This window comes from Schistocerca piceifrons, chromosome 6 (assembly GCF_021461385.2).
Source record: "Schistocerca piceifrons isolate TAMUIC-IGC-003096 chromosome 6, iqSchPice1.1, whole genome shotgun sequence".
Taxonomy (NCBI): Eukaryota; Metazoa; Arthropoda; class Insecta; order Orthoptera; family Acrididae; genus Schistocerca; species Schistocerca piceifrons.
The window spans coordinates 108873064-108893134 of NC_060143.1; positions in this window are offsets into that span (position 1 = coordinate 108873064).

The following is a 20071-nucleotide window of genomic DNA, read 5'->3' on the forward strand; positions in this document are numbered from 1 at the left end:
TGAGAGTGAAAGGAAAAACCATTTCTAGACGTTAACTGGGATATGTACGTATGTATTGTGTTAGTTAACGAGCATTTCGCTCTTATTTAAATATATGGCTGAAAGAGTCAGCCTTCAGGACTTGTGAAACGAACCCTGTCGTCGAGGGCCAGGTGCCACAAAGAGCGCAGATTCGCCACGAGATGGGAAATTCTCAGGCGTCTATTGTGCTGAATGAGGCCTAAGTGGTGTAGCGTGCAAGTGAGGAACACGAGAACCTACGTCATAGGGAAACCCTGCAGAAGCATTTTGTGGCCAGGGAGACGTAGCAGTGTTAGATATGACGGACCTAAGATCGCCCATAAAGGGAAACATCTATGAAAACTATTTAATTCTGTAGTAATTCAGGGAATGAAGCCACAGTAATTTTAGTCTACCATCCTTCACAAATGTTCATGGTGATCCCAATAAAACTTGAATGTTAATCGTATATGAAACAGTTTAGGATTTACAATTAAAGTGAAATTAACAATTTTTGTAACAAAGAAGTCAATGCTAAAATCTGAACGCTTTGGTCGATCTTAACGATCGATATTTCATATAGAAGCGCATCATTAAAATGAAAAATGTTGTAAATATCAACTCTGTAACTTTAAATGGTTCAAATGGCACTAAGCACTATGGGACGTAACGTCTGAGGTCATTAGTCCCCTAGACTTAGAACTACTTAAACCTAACTAACCTAAGGACTTCACACACATCCATGCCTGAGGCAGGACTCGAGCCTGCGACCGTAGCAGCAGCGCGGTTCCGGACTGAAGCGCCCAGAACCGCTCGTCCACAGCGGCGGGCTGTAACTTTATTTGTTTAAAAGATATAGTAAATTTAAAAGATATAGTAAATTTAAATTATCAGTAATTTCAGTTAAGCATCTGATCACGATTTCCTTCACACAAAGTAAATTGAACGATGACGGCATGACACCTTATTGAATCCTTAGGTAATAGAATACTTGTAAAGTTTAATGCATAAGAGCTACTTTGTTATTTATTTATTTATCAGAAATCACGTTGGTGCAAGGCTACTGGTCATGGTATTCAGAGCTACGAAGGAAATTGTATTGGTTTTGTGTAAAAGAATTTAACGTTTATTATGTAATGAACATTATTGTTATTTTATTTAGAACGTTAAAGTGGTCTGGTTTTGGTTATTTAAATATTTTAAAATGTAAAATAATCTAGAAAAAGCTGTAGTCAATCATATGAATGGTTTCAGGAAAGGGAACTGCCCTAGTCAATTGAGCGACGATGTTTGACACACGGGGCTGCGGCCGGAGACTGGCAGATGGACAGTGCTAGTGCAGACGCGAAAGCGGACAGTTCGGCTGGAGACACCAAAGTGGACAGTTGTGGTCTAGACACCAATGGAACGGTTCGGATTGAGACGCGAAAGCGGACAGTCGATCTTTAGGTAGCTAGGAAGTGAAACAGTTTAGAAAATTTCGCGTTGTGTGGTATCGCGGGAATTAGTCTCTGGTCGGTGAGCAGAGGCGTCCCTGTTGTGAATTCTAGCTTTTCGTGTAAACAACGAGGTTGAATATTGGACTTGTGTTTCGCGATGAGATTGTGAATGATCGAAGTGTGTCAAATGGATATGCGCTCGAGTGTAACAGTAACTCTAGAACGACCGCTATTAGTTTGCATTCTGAATAAACATTATTCTAACCAAATCGCAACTGTGTGGCCTACATCATTTATGCGTCGTCAGTTTAGCTCCCGATATTATTATTACTGTTATTATACAGGGTGATCCAAAAAGAATACCACAACTTTAAAAATGTGTATTTATTGAAAGAAACATAATATAACCTTCTGTTATACATCATTACAAAGAGTATTTAAAAAGGTTTTTTTTCACTCAAAACCAAGTTCAGAGATGTTCAATATGGCCCCCTCTAGACACACGAGCAATATCAACCCGATACTCCAACTCGTTCCACACTCTCTGTAGCATATCAGGCGTAACAGTTTGGATAGCTGCTGTTATTTCTCGTTTCAGATCATCAATGGTGGCTGGGAGAGGTGGCCGAGGCACCATATCCTTAACATACCCCCATAAGAAAAAATCGCAGGGGGTAAGATCAGGGCTTCTTGGAGGCCAGTGATGACGTGCTCTGTCACGGGCTGCCTGGCGGCCGATCCATCGCCTCGGGTAGTTGACGTTCAGGTAGTTACGGACAGATAAGTGCCAATGTGGTGGCGCTCCATCCTGCTGAAATATGAATTGTTGTGCTTCTTGTTCGAGCTGAGGGAACAGCCAATTCTCTAACATCTCCAGATACTGTAGTCCAGTTACAGTAGCACCTTCGAAGAAAAAGGGACCAAAAACTTTATTGGCTGAAATGGCGAACAAATGTACAACTAAATGAAACTTTATAGCTCCCTTAATTCGCCGACAGATAGTGCTTAGCTCTGCCTTTTGTCGTTGCAGAGTTTTAAATTCCTAAAGTTGTGGTATTCTTTTTGAATCACCCTGTATGTTATATTTTTATATTTCGTAAACTTGCCACCAGCCAGACAATTTAACCAATTAATTTAGGGCGTGTAACGCGACACGTGCGGTTCAAACCCAAGACGAGTTTGAGCCAAGACATTTCGACGAAGAGCAACCGCATGTGATCCCAAACATCTATTTGATATTAGCTCGCAAATGCAAAACTGGTTTCAAAGATTTTACATCAGTGTCTTTCTGAAGACGTTGGCATAGATTTGAATATCAGAAACTGATAAAGCAAGTCTACACAATACTAAAAGTTCAATTAATGACTAGCGATAGGTGAACATGTGCTGGACGTGTGGTCATGGGGTATCGTCTTTGAGTCATAATCAAAACGTCTTCGGTCCCATCTTCCAATTCCGCAGCTCCTTATATTTTGATAAATAGTGAGCATTGGCACCCGAAGACTTCCGGCATAGGAAGTCACCCTCATTCTGCCAAAAACCTTGTCATGGAGGGCGGAGGAGTGGACAGAGCTTCAGTGAACTCTCTCGTCCTAGGGGTGGGAAACTGCCCCTGAAGGCGGGAGAATCAACGAAGATCAATAGCATGAGGATGCAGAAGGCAGTGGAAACCACTGCATTAAGTCAAGTAACATGTGTGCACAGGACATGTGGGCTGTAATTGAAGAAGCGTGAAGATGATCTCTCCTTTAGCGAAAGATTCCGGAATAGTCCCCCACTCGGATCTCCGGGAGGGCACTGACAAGAGGAAGGTCACCACGAGAAAAAGATTGAATAATCAACGTACCGTAGCTATTTTTGTGTAATGCAGGAGTGGCCCAGGGAAGTGCGATACGACCACTTTGAATAACATTCTACGAGTAGGGGCGAGGAATGTCAGAAGCTTGAACGTAACAGGGAAACTAGAAAATCTGAAAAGGGAAATGCAATGGCTAAATCTAGATATAGTAGGGGTCAGTGAAGTGAAGTGGAAAGAAGACAAGTATTGTAACTCTTCAGTCTTTCCTGTTGTGATCTTGACATGTGGAATAATCGGGTCTACTGGCGGATGTATGTGTGGCTCTGGCACAATTTTTCGGCCACGTAACTCGTTGCCTTCTTCAGGTGCTACCTGAACTGCCATATCGGAATATCTTGTCCAGTACTGGACTAGATCCTCCATTACGGCAGTCTCAGGTAGCACCTGAAGAAGGCAACGAGTTACGTGGCCGAAATATTGTGCCTGAGTGACACAAACATCCGGCAGTAGATCGATTATTCCACATGTCAAGACTAGTATTTCTGCTCAGATGAGTATAGGAAATACCAACAACAGCAGAAAATGGTAGAACTGGAGTAAGATTCGTTATGAATAGGACGGTAGAGCAGAGAGTGTGTTACTGTGAAAAGTTCAGTGATAGGGTTATCCTTATCAGAATCGACAGCAAACCAACACCGACAACGACAGTTCAGTTATACATGCCACCATCTCAAGCTGAAGATGACAGATAAAGTCTACGAGGATACTAAAAGGGTAAAGAGTATGTAAAACGGGATGAAAATCTAATGGCCATGAGGGACTGGAATGCAGTTGTAGGGGAGGGAGTAGAAGAAAAGATTACAGGAGAAAATGGGCTTGCGACAGGGAATGAGAGAGGAGAAAGACTAATTGAGTTCTGTAACAAGTTTCAGCCAGTAATAGCGAATACCGTGTTCAAGAATCAAAAGAGGAGGAGGTATACTCGGAAAAGGCCGGGTGATACGGGAAGATTTCAGTGAGATTACATCACGGTCAGTCATAGATTCCGAAATCAGATATTGGATTGTAAGTTGTACCCAGGATTAGATATAGATTCCGATCACAACATAGTAGTGATGAAGAGTAGACTGAAGTTTAAGACGTTAGTCAGGAAGAATCAATAAGCAAACAAGTGGAATACGGAAGTACTAACGAATAAAGGAGATACGCTTGAATTTCTCTAAGGCTGAAGATACAGCAATAAGGAATAGCTCAGTAGGCAGTACAGCTGAAGAGGAAAGGACATCTCAAAAATAGGCAATAATAGAAGATGGAAAGAAAAACATAGATACAAAGAAGGTAACTGCAAAGAAACCATGGATAACAGAATAAATACTTCAATTAATCGATGAAAGGAGGCAGTACAAAAATGTTCCGGGAGACTCAGGAACACAGAAATACAAGTTGCTGAGGAAATAAATAAATAGTGAGTACAAGGAAGCTAAGACGAAATGGCTGCATGACAAATGTGAAGAAATCGAAAAAGGTATTGGAAGATACATTAGACAAAGGTGATGTATGTCACCAACGGCTTTCATTATGTACCCTGAGAAACAAATGGAAGAATATTAGAAAAAGAAAGATATAATTGTCGGAGGAGAAAGGATAAAGGTAGTTAGGTTTGTAGATGTAAAAGTAGGGGTCCTCAGTGAAGGTTCCTGGAATATTTGGCCACAGCGTTTGCGTCTAGAGGCTTCATAAACAACGTACCGTAGCTATTTTTGTGTAATGCAGGAGTGGCCCAGGGAAGTGCGATACGACCACTTTGAATCTCTATGTGCATAAACGATATAACGGAGAGAGTCAGCATCAGTCTGAAAATCTTTGCTGGTGACCCCTTAGAGTAAGGGAAAGTGTCTGCAGAAGGATGCCTCGGATGGAATTTCTATTTGATGTGATGAATGGCACCTTGCCCTAAAAGTATAAAAATGTAATTCATTGCGGATGCGTATGAAAAGTAGTCATGTACAGTTCCAATACAGTGTGAGTTGTGTGCTGCTTGACACACGTCGATTATATACGAGGGCTATTCTGGAAGTGAAAACGATCGGTCGCGAAATGGAAGCCACTGTGAAAATGCGACGAAGCTATTCATAGACGTTTTCGGCAGTGTCTCTAGTATGCCCATCGATAGCATCAAGACGCTCTTTTCAGCTGTGAGCGCACCGTGAGCGAGTGAAGGTGCCTAGAACAACAATGTCTCCCGCCAAGTAGGAGGGTCCGCTGAAAGGCTTCGCCTTAATGAATGCAGCCCACCTAACACAACTGCCACGCACTTCCTTCTCCATGGCAATTCTGAACCGCACTCTGCAGGGGCAGTGAAGACGCCTCTGCAGCCTTTTCGATGGGAAGTGATGATTACCCTAATTGGCTCGTCCTGAGTGTCATCTCTGTTCAGATGAAACGCTGTATACGAAGACAACACTTGGGCGCAGGGTACGCGCCATAGACCAGCGTAGAGAATTATCGGAAAGCACAGGCGACTACCTTCTATGACGATGTGGTTGGAAATTTGGTATGAAGCTCCGACAGGTATCTACGTCGGAGCAGCGACTATGTAGAGAAGTACCTGAAAGGTATAGCTAAATGCGCAAAGAAAACAGTTTTGATTTTGTCTGTGGTTTCCATTTCGCGACCGATCGTTCCTTACTCTCCGAACAACCCTCTTACTTAAACGCAACATTGAAAAGCTGTAGCCGGACGTGTTGGCCGAGCTTATCTAGGCGCTACAGTCTGGAACCGCGCGACGGCTACGGTCGCAGGTTCGAATCCTGCCTCGGGCATGGGTGTGTGTGATATCCTTGGGTTAGTTAGGTTTAAGTGGTTCTAAGTTCTAGGGGACTGATGACCTAGACGTTAAGTCCCGTAGTGCTCAGAGCCATTTGAACCATTTGAAAAGCTATGTGAAATGGAACGAGCAAGTGAGCTCGGTGTTAGGGAAAGAGAATGTTCGTTTAATTGGGAAAATTCGAAGAAAATGCAGCTAATCTATAAAGGACGCCGAGTACAGAACTATAGTGCGACACATTCTTGAGTACATTTCGAGTGTTTACGATTGTCAGCAAGTCGGATTCAGAGAAGGAATGGAAGCAATTGACGGGCTTGCTGCTAGATTTGTTACCGATAGGTTCGAAGAACACGCGAGTGTTACGGAGATGATGCGTGAACTCAAATAGGAAGCCCTATAGGGAAGGCGACGTTCTTTTCGGGGAACACTATTTACGAAATTTAGAGAATCGGCACTTTTGGATGACTTCAGAAGGATTCTACCTCCACCAACATATACGTTTAGCGTCAGGACCACAAAGAGACGATACGAGGGATTAGGATTCGTACGAGACAGTCGTTATTTCCACGCTCCATTTGCTAGTGGAGCAGGAAGGAGAACTAATAGCAGTGATAGCGGTTACCCTTTGCCAAGCACCATACGGTACCTTGCGGAGTATGTATGTAGAAGCAGACCTACCGAAGGCAACACAGTGTGGGCAAAGTAGACGCAAATAAGTATGTCATATGTTGATAGAATTTCCGTAGAAGTTATACATTGAAACAAATGAAACCACAGTGCTGTAATATCCAAAAGATGGCGTTTATAGTCTGTAATATTATTGGATTTCAGATACTTAGCAAATGAGATATTTGTCATATAAGAAAAGAACAGCCATTGGGCTCCATGTGATTAAGATTTATATTATTCTACATCTACATCTACATCTACATCCATACTCCGCAAGCCACCTGACGGTGTGTGGCGGAGGGTACCTTGAGTACCTCTATCGGTTCTCCCTTCTATTCCAGTCTCGTGTTGTTCGTGGAAAGAAGGATTTGGATGAATCAATCACACTAATCACATATTCACACACCTAGTTCGTAAAGATATTAAGCATCTCAGTGCATGTGTAAAGAGACGAAATACTTTATAATGTGCGCCTACAGCAAACGCGCGCGACCAGAGTTAAAATATTTCAAATAAACACTACGACCCGCTGGGCGCAGATATTTAAATCATTGCCACAGCGCTCGATAGCAATAAGCTGCGAAACATTTGAAAGAACAATCCATCATTTGTTAAGATATGTTCTAGAGACTTCATTACCATTTTACGTTTCGTCGGCGACTTGTTAAGACATGTTGTGTAGCACTGCTACAAGTTATATTTTATTTAGTGTCAAAAACCATGTAAATCACTAAGCAAAAACGCTTCGGTAAACCGTGTGAATCTAAAACGTACTTACGCGCACGCCAGAATATTTAATTTTTAAGAAATCTCGGACAGACAAAAGCAGCGATTGTTGAACTGCTCCATGAATTGCAGAAACATGAAAATGTAAGTTTTGTACTCATTGTATATTTGTTAATGTCTATTAATTTAGGGTCTTTGTACTTTGAGAATATATTCATACTTCACCTTACAGAAAATCTCTGCTTGTTCTTTTCTTTAAACACACCATGATTTTTCAATGGATGTAAGCTTTGTTACAGGTTCACTCTTCATCGTGGAATCTCGACTGTATTCGGGAGGATATTAATGTGTTCAATTTCCGATCTGACCACTTTTAGAAAATTTCACTGTTTCTCATTCATTTCCATTTTTCTTTTTATTATTCAGATAGGTGCCTTGGGTATTTTCATCGAAGATTCTGACCGCGTGAAGGCAATCCGGGTCAAAGGTCAGTCACGAAACCACCTTCGCGTAATCGAACCTTACGTTTCCTGAACACAATCGAGAACCGACGCATCGGCGGTCGTACATTAATTTTTCTCTGTTTGCAAGTCGTAACAAAAACGGCAAAGCAGAAGTGCCGTGAGTACGCAGTCTAGTGTTATAGTTTGCATTTTTATCTTGGCGGCAGACATTGCCAGACATTATCATCATCACTGTTACATTTGATTAAATGTGTGAGAATAGCAAAATCTATAATACTGGAAGTCGGACTGAAAGCAAATAGCCATGACCAGTGTATTTTCTCGCTAGTAACAGTTCTGTCTTTAGTGGCTTACTCTCTGAGCTGTGCAAATTATTTTCCCGTATGCGTATTTGCTGTGTGAAACGTACAATGCCCCCGTAGCAAGGGCGAGGTTTCGCCGTCATAAGGAGGCAGCTCAGGTCGCAGACTTTTTCCCCCTTTGTTGGCTGGCTGCACGCGAGTGTCTACGCTTTTGGGGTAATTAAGTGAAAGGCAACGCCCTAGCTCTTTTACATGACGCGGAGAATTTCTCTCATACTTGCCGCCCAATCCTTTCCTTCCTTGTGCCACCATATTATGATAGTGTTTGTGTGTGTGTGTCTGCGTGTGTATGTGTGTGTGTGTGTGTGTGTGTGTGACAGAGAGAGAGCGCGAGAGCTGCTTTCCTTGGCGCCTTTGTTTGAGGTGGCGCTCCGGTCTCGTGTGCCGTTGGCCCTGGCGGTAAATTAAGCCGCGTAGGAAGTCCGGACTGCGTCAGCGGCGCGATTCGCACCGCAGTCTCTGCTGCCGACTCCTGCGGTGCTCTTTCACTGGGGAAGGGTTGGCAGAGGGGGAGGGGGGAGGGCTGTTAGCTGGTGCACGCACTTGGCGCACACTTCCACACCGTGAGCCATCTTTGTGGAACGAATCCAGTTCCACTAAATGTACTCTGCTCACCCTGCAATACTATGACGACTTTCCACAAATACTACGTTAGAGAATCAAGTAACTTGGCACTCTCCCATCGACAATGAGATATTTCTTTTTTTTTTCTTCGGTTCTTGTAATTAAAATTCTTGACTTTCAGCTTACATCATACAGCCAACTCGTACTTCCATAAAATGTACAGACTCATTTTGATAGAGAATTAGTGTTAGAAGATTTATTTGTTTGCACACACACACACACACACACACACACACACACACAGGTTACAGGCAGCCCAGGACCGTATAATCGTAGTTACATCAAATGCCATGGAACAAACTTTTATACAGTCCCTTCTCAATGATATACTTGTATTGATCTTAGATTCGTATACCTGCGGCAACAGTGAGCCAGTACGTCGCGTTGAAAAAAGTCTCTGATCCTGTGTTGGTATCAAAGCGGTCACTCAGAATGGTTCAAATGGCTCTGAGCACTATGGGACTTAACAGCTGAGGTCATCAGTAACTTAGAACTACTTAAACCTAACTAACCTAAGGACATCACATACATCCATGCCCTAGGCACGATTCGAACCTGCGACCGTAGCGGTCGCGCGGTTCCAGACTGAAGCGCCTAGAACTGCTCGGCCACACGGCCGGCAAAGCCGTCACTCACTGGCACATTACCTTATGATGGAAAGTCGAGCTGCTGACTATGGGAGTGGTTTACATAGGATCTGCACTTGAAAGTTACCACAACCAAATTAACAAATGGCAGTGTCCACGGAGGTGACAAAAGTCATAGGACAGGCAGATGAACATATACAAATGGCGGTAGTATCGTGTACCAAGGTATAAAAGGGCAGAGAATTGGAGGAATGGTGGAGCTGACATATGTAATCAGGTGATTGACGTGAAAAGTTTTCCGGCGTGATTATGGCCGCACGACGGGAATTAACAGACCTTGAACGCGGAATGATAATTGGAGCTAGACGCGTGGGTCATTCCGTTTCGGATATAGTTGTGGAATTCAATATTTCGAGATCCACAGTAGCAAGAGTGTGCCGAGAATACCAAACTGCAGGCATTATCTCTCACCACTGACAACACTGTGGCCGACAGTCTTCACTTAAAGACTGAGACAACGGCCTTTGTGTAGAGTTGTCAGTGCTAACAGACAAGCAACACTGCATAAAATAACCGCAGAAATCACTGTGGAATGTACGACAAACGTATCCCCTTGGAAAGTATGGCGAAATTTGGTGTTGATGGGCTATGGCAGCAGACGACCGACGAGAGGGGCTTTCCTAACAGCACGAAATTTCCTGTATTGCCTCTCCTAGTCTCGTGACCCTATCGGTTGGACACGAAACTGAGGAATGGTCAGATGAGTCCTGATTACAGCTGGTAAGGCCTATGGTAGGTTTCCAGTGTGGCACAGACCCGTCTGAGCCATGGACCCAAGTTGTCAACAAGGCACTGTGCGAACTGGTGCTGCCTCCATAATGCTGTGGGCTGTGTTGGTTTGGAATGGACTGGGTCCTCTGGTCCAACTGAGCCAATCATTGACTGGAAATGGTTAGCTCGGCTGCATGGAGACTATGTGCAGCCGTTAATCAACTTAATGTTCCACAAACAACGATGTAACTTTTGTGGATGACAATGCGCCATGTCACTGGCACACAACTGTTCACGATTGGTTTGAAGAATATTCTGGAGAAATCGAGCGAATGATTTGGCCACCCAGATCGCCCGACATGAATCTCACCGAACATTCGTGGGACATAATCTAGAGGTCAGTTCGTGCAGAAAATCCTGCTCTGCCAACTCCTTCGCAGTTATGGACGGCTATCGAGGCAGCATGGGTCAATATTTCTGCTTTGGACTTTCAACTACTTATTGAGTCCAAGTCACGTCGAGCTGCTGCCTTGCGTTGGGGAAACGGACGTCTGACATGAAATTAGCAGGTGTCCCACGACTTTTGTCGCTTCATTGTATTAGCCTTTAGCATTCTCCATATGGATCAACATTTCTGCAGAGGACTTCCAACGACTTCTTGAGTGCATGCCACATCGAGTTGCTTCACTACGTCGGCCAAAAGGAGGTCCAACACTATATTAGGGGTATCCCATGACTTTTGTCAGCTTCAGTGTTTTAGCCTTTAGCTTATACCATATCGGCAGTTTGTTTTTACATAAAATGTACAGGAATTGATAGAAAATTAGTGTTAGAATATTTAGGCCTTTGCACGCTCACACAGGTTACAGAATAGACCAATACAGTACAATCACAGTAAAATCAAATGTGACAGGACACTTCTACAGTCCATAGTCAGTGATGTGTTGGTCTTAGATGCAGATACCTGTGGCCGCAGTTAATGTGTACGTCACGTTAAAAAGTCCCTGATGGCCAGTCGGTATCACAGCTGTCACACACTAGCACATTACCATATGGTGGTAAGTGCAATCACCGATTACAGGAGTGGTGATTATAGGATCTGCACCTGATAGTTACTCGACATAATGAATAAGCGCCAACATCAAGCTCTGAGAGCTTGTTTCGGAGCAATGCTCTCCGCCCCTGGCAACGCGCACGTGGTCGTTGGGCAAAGGGACACCCCCCATGCAAACGTCGAACCCCCGTCTAACGTGAGATTAATTGTCTTGCAATCCCGTTGAATGTGGTTGCAATTAAATCCTCTGTTGGACGTGGGCCCCTTCTTGCCTGTCACACAAGCAGGGGTACTTCTGTAGCTGATCGGAGTCAGTCGCCTCCACTCCTTCAGCAGTGTTGTCCACGGTTTGGAACGCTCAGCTGTACGTGAAACATTGCTGTAATCAACAACAACTGGGCTACGCTAGTCACACTTCGACCTTGTTCCAGATCCCAGATGGTTATTCCCTATGTGAAGTCATCCAGTTGTTGTCTTCGCGCCATATTATAACGATGAACACCACCACAGAGCACCTTAACTGCTCGCTAATTGGCAAACACAGACCTTTCTCGTTCCTTCAACTTGTTGCGAGTACAGCCCTTTTTAGCGCTATAATCCCTCTGACCTCATGCCATATGACGTCCAGCTTTCCGCGCACGGCTGGAAGTTCTCTGGTAACATGCCGCATCACTTTCATCCGTTTTCACCTAGTTCTTAGTACACTATGTGGTCAAAAGTATCCGGAAACCACGAAAAACATACGTTTTTCATATTAGGTGCATTTTGCTGCCACCTGCCTCCAGGTACACCGTATCAGCAACCTCAGTACTCATTAGACATCGTGAGAGAGCAGAATGGGGCGCTCCACAAAACTCACGGACTTCGAACGTGGTCAGGTGATTGGTTGTTACTTGTGTCATACGTCTGTACCCGAGATTTAAACACTCGTAAACATCCCTACGTCTACTGTTTCCGACGTGATAGTGAAGTGGAAACGTGAAGGGACATGTACATCACAATAGCGTACAGGCCGACCTCGTCTGTTGACTGGCAGAGACCGCCAATTGAAGAGGGTTGTAATGCGTAATAGTCAGACATCTATCCAGACCATCACACAGGAATTCCATACTGCATCAGGATCCACTACAAGTACTATGACATTCAGGCGGGAGGCGAGAAAAATCGGAATTTCACGGTCGAGCGGCTGCTCATAACCCACACATCACGCCGGCAAATGCCAAACGACGCCTCATTTGGTGAAAGGAGCGTAAAAATTTGTCGATTTAATAGTGTAAAAACGTTGTGTGGAGGGACGAATCACGGTACACAATGTGACAATCCGATGGCAAGGTGTGGGTATGGCGAATGCTCGGTGGACGTCATCTGCCAGCACGTGCAGTGCCAACAGTCAAATTCGGAAGCGATGGTATTATGGTGTGGTCGTGTTTTTCATGGAGGGGGCTTGCACCCCTTGTTATTTTGCGTGGCACTATCACAGAACAGGCCTACACTGATGTTTTAAGCACCTTCTTGCTTCCCACTGTTGATGAGAAATTCGGGGATGGCGATTGCATCTTTCAACAGGATCGAGCAACTGTTCATAATGCACGGTCTGTGGCGGAGTGGTTACACGAAAATAACACCCCTGTATTGGAATGACCTGCACAGTGTCCTGACCTGAATCCTATAGAAAACCTTGGGGATGTTTTGGAACGCCGACTTCGTGCCAGGCCTCACCGACCAACATCGATACCTCATCTTCGTGCAGCACTCAGTGAAGAATGGGCTGCCATTTCCCAAGAAACTTTCCAGCACCTGATTAAACGTACGCCTGCGAGAGTTTAAGCTGTCATCAAGGCTAAGGGTAGGCCAAGACCATATTGAATTCCAGTATTACCGATGGAGGGCGACACGAACTTGTAAGTAATTTTCAGGCAGGTGTCCGGCTACTTTTGATCACATAGTGAATGTTATGTTACTCTATCTACCTCATTCTTTAATTTTCCAGAGTGTTTTATCTTCATTAGCATGTTACCAAAGATACCATCGTTGACCTCAAATGAAACAATCTGTAGGGTTCGATGAACTAACGTTGTACAGAAATTTCACTTTGCCTACTCTGTCATCGATTGGATTCATCGTCACACAGTTTGCTCTACGGCCGAACCTCAAATTCCGCGTTCGTGAGGTGACGCTAGCCCACTCCCGATGCACTCGTCACCGTTGGGGAACATCAACAGTCCACAATTACCTTCTTGTAAATAAATGTTCCAATTGTCAGTTCTTCACATTGATATCAAGGTCAAATTCTTAACTATCTGTACTCTGAAACGACATATCAATATTCATCGTCTTTGTTGTCGGACGAATGTTGCTTCCATATAACATTGTCATAGCCACTCATTTGTCACATGCCATGTTTCTTTCTCTTCTTCTCTTGTTTTTCAGCTTTCTTTCTATCGTCCCGTGTACTGATTAATTTTTTGCTGACGTCTTTCCTACATTATTTCTGAAAACGATTAAGCGTCCCAGCAATTAAAGGAAGCCTCCGAGTCCAGTCTTCATTCAGTATTTGAAATGTTTAGGAAGCTCATCGTAGCCAGAACCGTTAACACATGCTGCGTCGTATGTGAGTTACAATTTTTTCTTATCGTCAGCATTTGCTGCAAAAACAGAGGTGCAGCGTGATTACCAGACTATGTGCAAACTTTCTGTTTCAGTTATTCAGAGTGTGTCGTGGAGTGAAGGCGTCTGCCAGAACCTGACTTCTTCGACATTCATTTTATCCCTACTGAGTAATAGCAACAAAGACCTAGTGTTACACTCCATGACCCATCCAGTACATATACATACTTGACACTACACAACTAATCAGAAGTATACTACAAACCATCCAATCCAGGTGTCCTACATTATTTCCGGTACTTTACACTCATCAAATAAAGTTTCGTAAGTGCTCTGTCACAGTGTCACATCTTCTCACTTCTGAACACCGGAACAACGCAGTGCCGAAACGTTCTAATGAATTCCGGTACATAAAGAATGTTCAGTACTGACAGACGCAACGTACAGAGTTCCTCTAGCTCTGACAAAAGATGCTTTCTTACCACCATACATTGACTTGAAACTGCATCAAAGACGTGAATCAAGGCATATGTCACTGTAAGCACAGAAGACGGTATTGACAGTAGAAAACAACATTGTTTATTTCCCTAGGTGTTAACGACGTATCTCATTGTTCACAGGGGAGATCCTACTACAGTAATCACTTAAAGCAGAAAAGTTTCATCCATTTCAATCCGCCGTCCGCAGCTCGTGGTCGTGCGGTAGCGTTCTCGCTTCCCGCGCCCGTGTTCCCGGGTTCGATTCCCGGCGGGGTCAGGGATTTTCTCTGCCTCGTGATGACTGGGTGTTGTGTGATGTCCTTAGGTTAGTTCGGTTTAAGTAGTTCTAAGTTCTAGGGGACTGATGACCATAGATGTTAAGTCCCATAGTGCTCAGAGCCATTTGAACCATTTGAACCAATCCGCCACATACGTTTCTATTTTGACAGACCATTACTGTATCTTCAGCGTTTATTTTTCATGTATATGTTTGGTTTAAGTGCGTTTTAAGCATAATTCTTTGTTGTTGTTGATGAGTATATTGTTGTTAATGGTGTTCAAAAAATGTTCAAATGTGTGTGAAATCTTATGGGACTTAACTGCTAAGGTCATCAGTCCCTAAGCTTACACACTACTTAACCTAAATTATCCTAAGGACAAAAACACACACCCATGCACGAGGAAGGACTCGAACCTCCGCCGGGATCAGCCGCACAGTCCATGACTGCAGCGCCTCAGACCGCTCTGCTAATCCCGGGCGGCGTTGTTGATGATGATGATGATGTATGTGACGTTGAGTGAGTAAGTGTGTGGGACCATGTCTTAGCATTTATGTTTCTCCTCACGAACAGCTCCATGGGGGTCGCCGGGATTAAGGGAGGATGCATGTAAAGTTTATCAAAAACGTTGAATTTTTTTTGCCACCACGTAGTTCTGTAGGATGTTGAAATACTGTATCCAATTTTAGAAGTTTATTTCGTGCTACAAATGATGTGAAAGCCCTCTATTTTGAAACACTGCGCAGTGCCACGCTCCATTTTCTACACGACTCTGTCCTTGTTTGCTATATTTCATCATTTCCTGCCCTCAGAGAAGACAGATGTAGAATACAGGAGGTTGTGAGCTCGTTTACGATTTATTATATTAATACAAACATGGTGGGACACAAAACGCGAACGAAAGCTTTAATAACCTCATTTAGAAGAGACGCCCAAAGACAACATTTTGCTCATCAGCTATTGTTAAAATTTCGTCTTATGATGCTTGTCTGACGTTCAGTGTTGTTAATGGAGGAAAAAATCAGGGTTCTTACGAGACTAAGATTTGATGCGGGTTGCTTCATTGGAAACCTAATGAAGAAGATTGACGACGTGCCTATAACTAGTTCTGACATTTTAGTGAAGAATATTGCCCGAAGGGCGTTGCAGAAGGATCGGACTTGAAGAAAAGAGCCACATGAAGACCAAAAATACCAAATGTCTGGTTCTGACCAACTTTACGGTACATGCTTCTAACATAAATCCTAACAAAATCTTTTTTCTCCATATCTCGCAACTTTGTCAGTGTATAATGAATATTTTCTGCTTAACCATTGACAAAAAAGGTGACATTTGCTCTGTTATACGTACTACAACACTACTTCCTGTGATATAGGATTTTCCAAACTGCGATAGTGACAAAATTATTTAAATTTTATGAAATAATAACCGATGTTTCATACATTTAAATCAAAAAGAAATTCTTGTAAGATTTCTAAAACTGATATTAAAAAACTGGCTTACCACTTTGATTATCTAATTACTAAGAATAACCTCTGACATTTTGGTAGTGATGTTGTTGTTGTGGTCTTCAGTCCTAATACTGATTTGATGCAGCTCTCCATGCTACTCTATCCTGTGCAAGCTCCTTCATCTTCCAGTACCTACTGCAATCTACATCCTTCTGAATCTGCTTAGTGTATTCATCTCTTGGTCTCCCTCTACGATTTTCACCCTCCACGCTGTCCTCCAATACTAAGCTGGTGGTCCCATGATGCCTCAGAATATGTCCTACCAACCGATCCCTTCTTCCAGTCAAGTTGTGCCACAAACTTCTCTTCTCCCCAATCCTATTCAATACTTCCTCATTAGTTATGTGATCTACCCATTTAATCTTCAGCATTCTTCTGTAGCACCACAATTTCGAAATCTTCTATTCTCTTCTTCTCCAAACTATTTATCGTCCATGTTTCACTTCCATACATGGCTACACTCCATACAAATACTTTCAGAAACGACATCCTGACACTTAGATCTGCACTCGATGTTAACAAATTTCTCTTCCTCAGAAATGCTTTCCTTGCCATTGCGAGCCTACATTTTATATCCTTCCTACTTCGACCATCATCAGTTATTTTGCTCCCCAAATAGCAAAACTCCTTTACTACTTTAAGTGTCTCATTTCCTAATCTCATTCCCTCAGCATCATCCGACTTAATTCGACTACATTCCATTATCCTCGTTTTGCATTTGTTGATGTTCATGTAATATCCTCCTTTCAAGACCCTGTCCATTCCGTTCAACTGTTCTTCCAAGTCTTTTGCTGTCTCTGACAGAATTACGATGTCATCGGCAAACCTCAAAGTTTTTATTTCTTCTCCATGGATTTTAATACCTACTCCGAATTTTTCTTTTGTTTCCTTCACTGCTTGCTCAATATAGAGATTGAATAACATCGGGGAGAGTCTACAACCCCGTCTCACTCCCTTCCCAACCACTGCTTCCCTTTGATGTTCCTCGACTCTTATAAGTGCCATCTGGTTTCTGTACAAATTGTAAATAGCTTTTCGCTCCCTATATTTTACCCCTGCCACCTTCAGAATTTGAAATACAGTATTCCAGTCAACATTGTCGAAAGCTTTCGTTAAATCTACAAATGCTAGAAACGTAGGTTTGGTAGTGATAAGTAACACAATCTTTTACAAATGTTCCTCATCTGATAGTACGTGATCTAAAAGTATCCAGCAACGTCCTGATAACATTATTTGATCGATAAATAGAAGAAAAGAATGTAGATTATAGCCTAAGACATAAGACAACATGTGTAAAATTTGTCTCAAATGTCTCTGAAGCAGTAAATATTACATTAGTTGGTACATACATGTGTATATTCACATATGTCCCCCTTAATGTGCGAAACTAGGTGACGAATTATTACCAGCAATGTCAGATTCTCCCAAAATGAACCACTACGGAAACCTCAGAGATTTAACACATGGCTTTTTGATGTATAAAAGGCAGCACTCGTCTACTAATTTTCCTATCTCATTTTGTAACCTAGTTCTCTAAGTGCTGACCGGTTAGCTGAACTGGGGGTTAGTACAGAAGCTAAAGATATTCACATTATCGTTCAGATGCACATCCCTAGTAGAGAGCAGTATCAGGCCTCAATAATAGGTAAAAAATTTAAACCGTATCCATGTCTCACTTACCACAGTCATTCCCGCGACAGAATTGCTTACGCCTCTAAGAAGGTTAGGTTACGAGTAGGGTTTCGTACCCGCAAAGAGATCGGGCTGAATCTGCCCCATAGCCTCGATGGTTTAACTAATAAATTTAAAAAGTAGTGAGTCTACATAATTAACTGTGACTTTTTCAACGTCGTCTGCGTTAGCGAATTGGGCAGAAACTTTTTGACCATGGACTCAGAGCACACATAGGAGTGTTGGAACTTTAATAGTAACAACTATTCTTGTACAAATTACACAAAATACATGAATATTTCAAAGATTTACTTTCCTTCAGAGTAGTCACCAACACTGTGTACATCCCGCTGCCAAGCTACGTGAAAGTCATAGGATACACTTAGCATCGCCAGTTGTGTTGATGGTCCGAGTGTAGCGGTCAATTCCCAGACGAACGTGTGTACCATTTCTGAAGAAAATATCATGAAGTGCTTCCTTCAGTTTAGGAATCAAGATGAACTTGCATGAGGAGTGTAAGTCTCGAGAGTGTGAGCTACAGCACTTCCCAGCCCCATCGATCGAACATATTAGCCACAACGTGTGCCATACGCGCCAGAGCACTGTCTTGCAAAGTGATGGTCGGTTCCTGCAGAACGTACTGTCACTTCTTTCTCTAAGGTGGTCGTAGGCTGCGTTCCGTGAATGAATAACTCTTGGGTGCCGTTTAAGAGACGAGGGCCGTGTGATGAAATCCTTGTACGTGGGTATGAGAATCTTGTGTTTTTAACCTAAGGGGAAGGATCTAGATATCTACATCTACATGCATACTCCGCAATCCACCATACGGTGCGTGGCGGAGGGTACCTCGTACCTCAACTAGTGTCTTCTCTCCCTGTTCCACTCCCAAACAGAACGAGGGAAAAATGACTGCCTATATGCCTCTGTACGAGCCCTAATCTCTCTTATCTTATCTTTGTGGTCTTTCCGCGAAATGTAAGTTGGCGGCAGTAAAATTGTACTGCAGTCAGCCTCAAATGCTGGTTCTCTAAATTTTCTCAGTAGAGATTCACGAAAAGAACGCCTCCTTTCCTCTAGAGACTCCCACCCGAGTTCCTGAAGCATTTCCGTAACACTCGCGTGATGATCAAACCTACCAGTAACATATCTAGCAGCCCGCCTCTGAATTGCTTCTATGTCCTACCTCAATCCGACCTGATAGGGATCCCAAACGCTCGAGCAGTACTCAAGAATAGGTTGTATTAGTGTTTTATAAGCGGTCTCCTTTACAGATGAACCACATCTTCCCAAAATTCTAACAATGAACCGAACACGACTATCCGCCTTCCCCACAACTTACCATTACATGCTTGTCCCACTTATTATCGCTCTCCAATATTACGCCCAAATATTTAATCAACGTGGCTGTGTCAAGCGCTACACTACTAATGGAGTATTCAAACATTACAGGATTCTTTTTCCTAGTCATCTGCATTAATTTACATTTTTCTATATTTAGAGTTAGCTGCCATTCTTCACACCAATCACAAATCCTGTCCAAGTCATCTTGTATCTTCCTACAGTCACTCAACGACGACACCTTCCCGTACACCACAGCATCATCAGCAAACAGCTGTACATTGCTATCCACCCTATCCAAAACATCATTTATGTAGATAGAAAACAACAGCGGACCTACCACACTTCCCTGGGGCACTCCAGATGATACCCTCATCTCCGATGAACACTCACCATCGAGGACAATGTACTGGGTTCTATTACTTAAGACGTCTTCGAGCCACTCACATACTTGGAAACCCATCCCCTATGCTAGTACCTTAGGAGTCTGCAGTGGGGCACCGAGTCAAACACTTTCCGGAAGTCAAAGAATATGGCATCCGTCTGATACCCTTCATCCGTGGTTCGCAAGATATCACGTGAAAAAAGGGCTATTTGCGTTTCGCAGGAGTGATGCTTTCTTAAGCCGTGCTATTGCATGGACAGCAACTTCTCTGTCTCAAGGAAATTCACTAAATTCGAACTGAGAATATGTTCGAGAATCCTGCAACAAACCGATGTTAAGGATATTGGTCTGTAGTTTTGAGGATCCGTCCTTCCACCCTTCTTATATACAGGCGTCATCTGCGCATTTTTCCAGTCGCTCGGGACTTTACGTTGGGCAAGAGATTCGCCCAATTAGGAATTAGGAATTTATGTCCATCGAT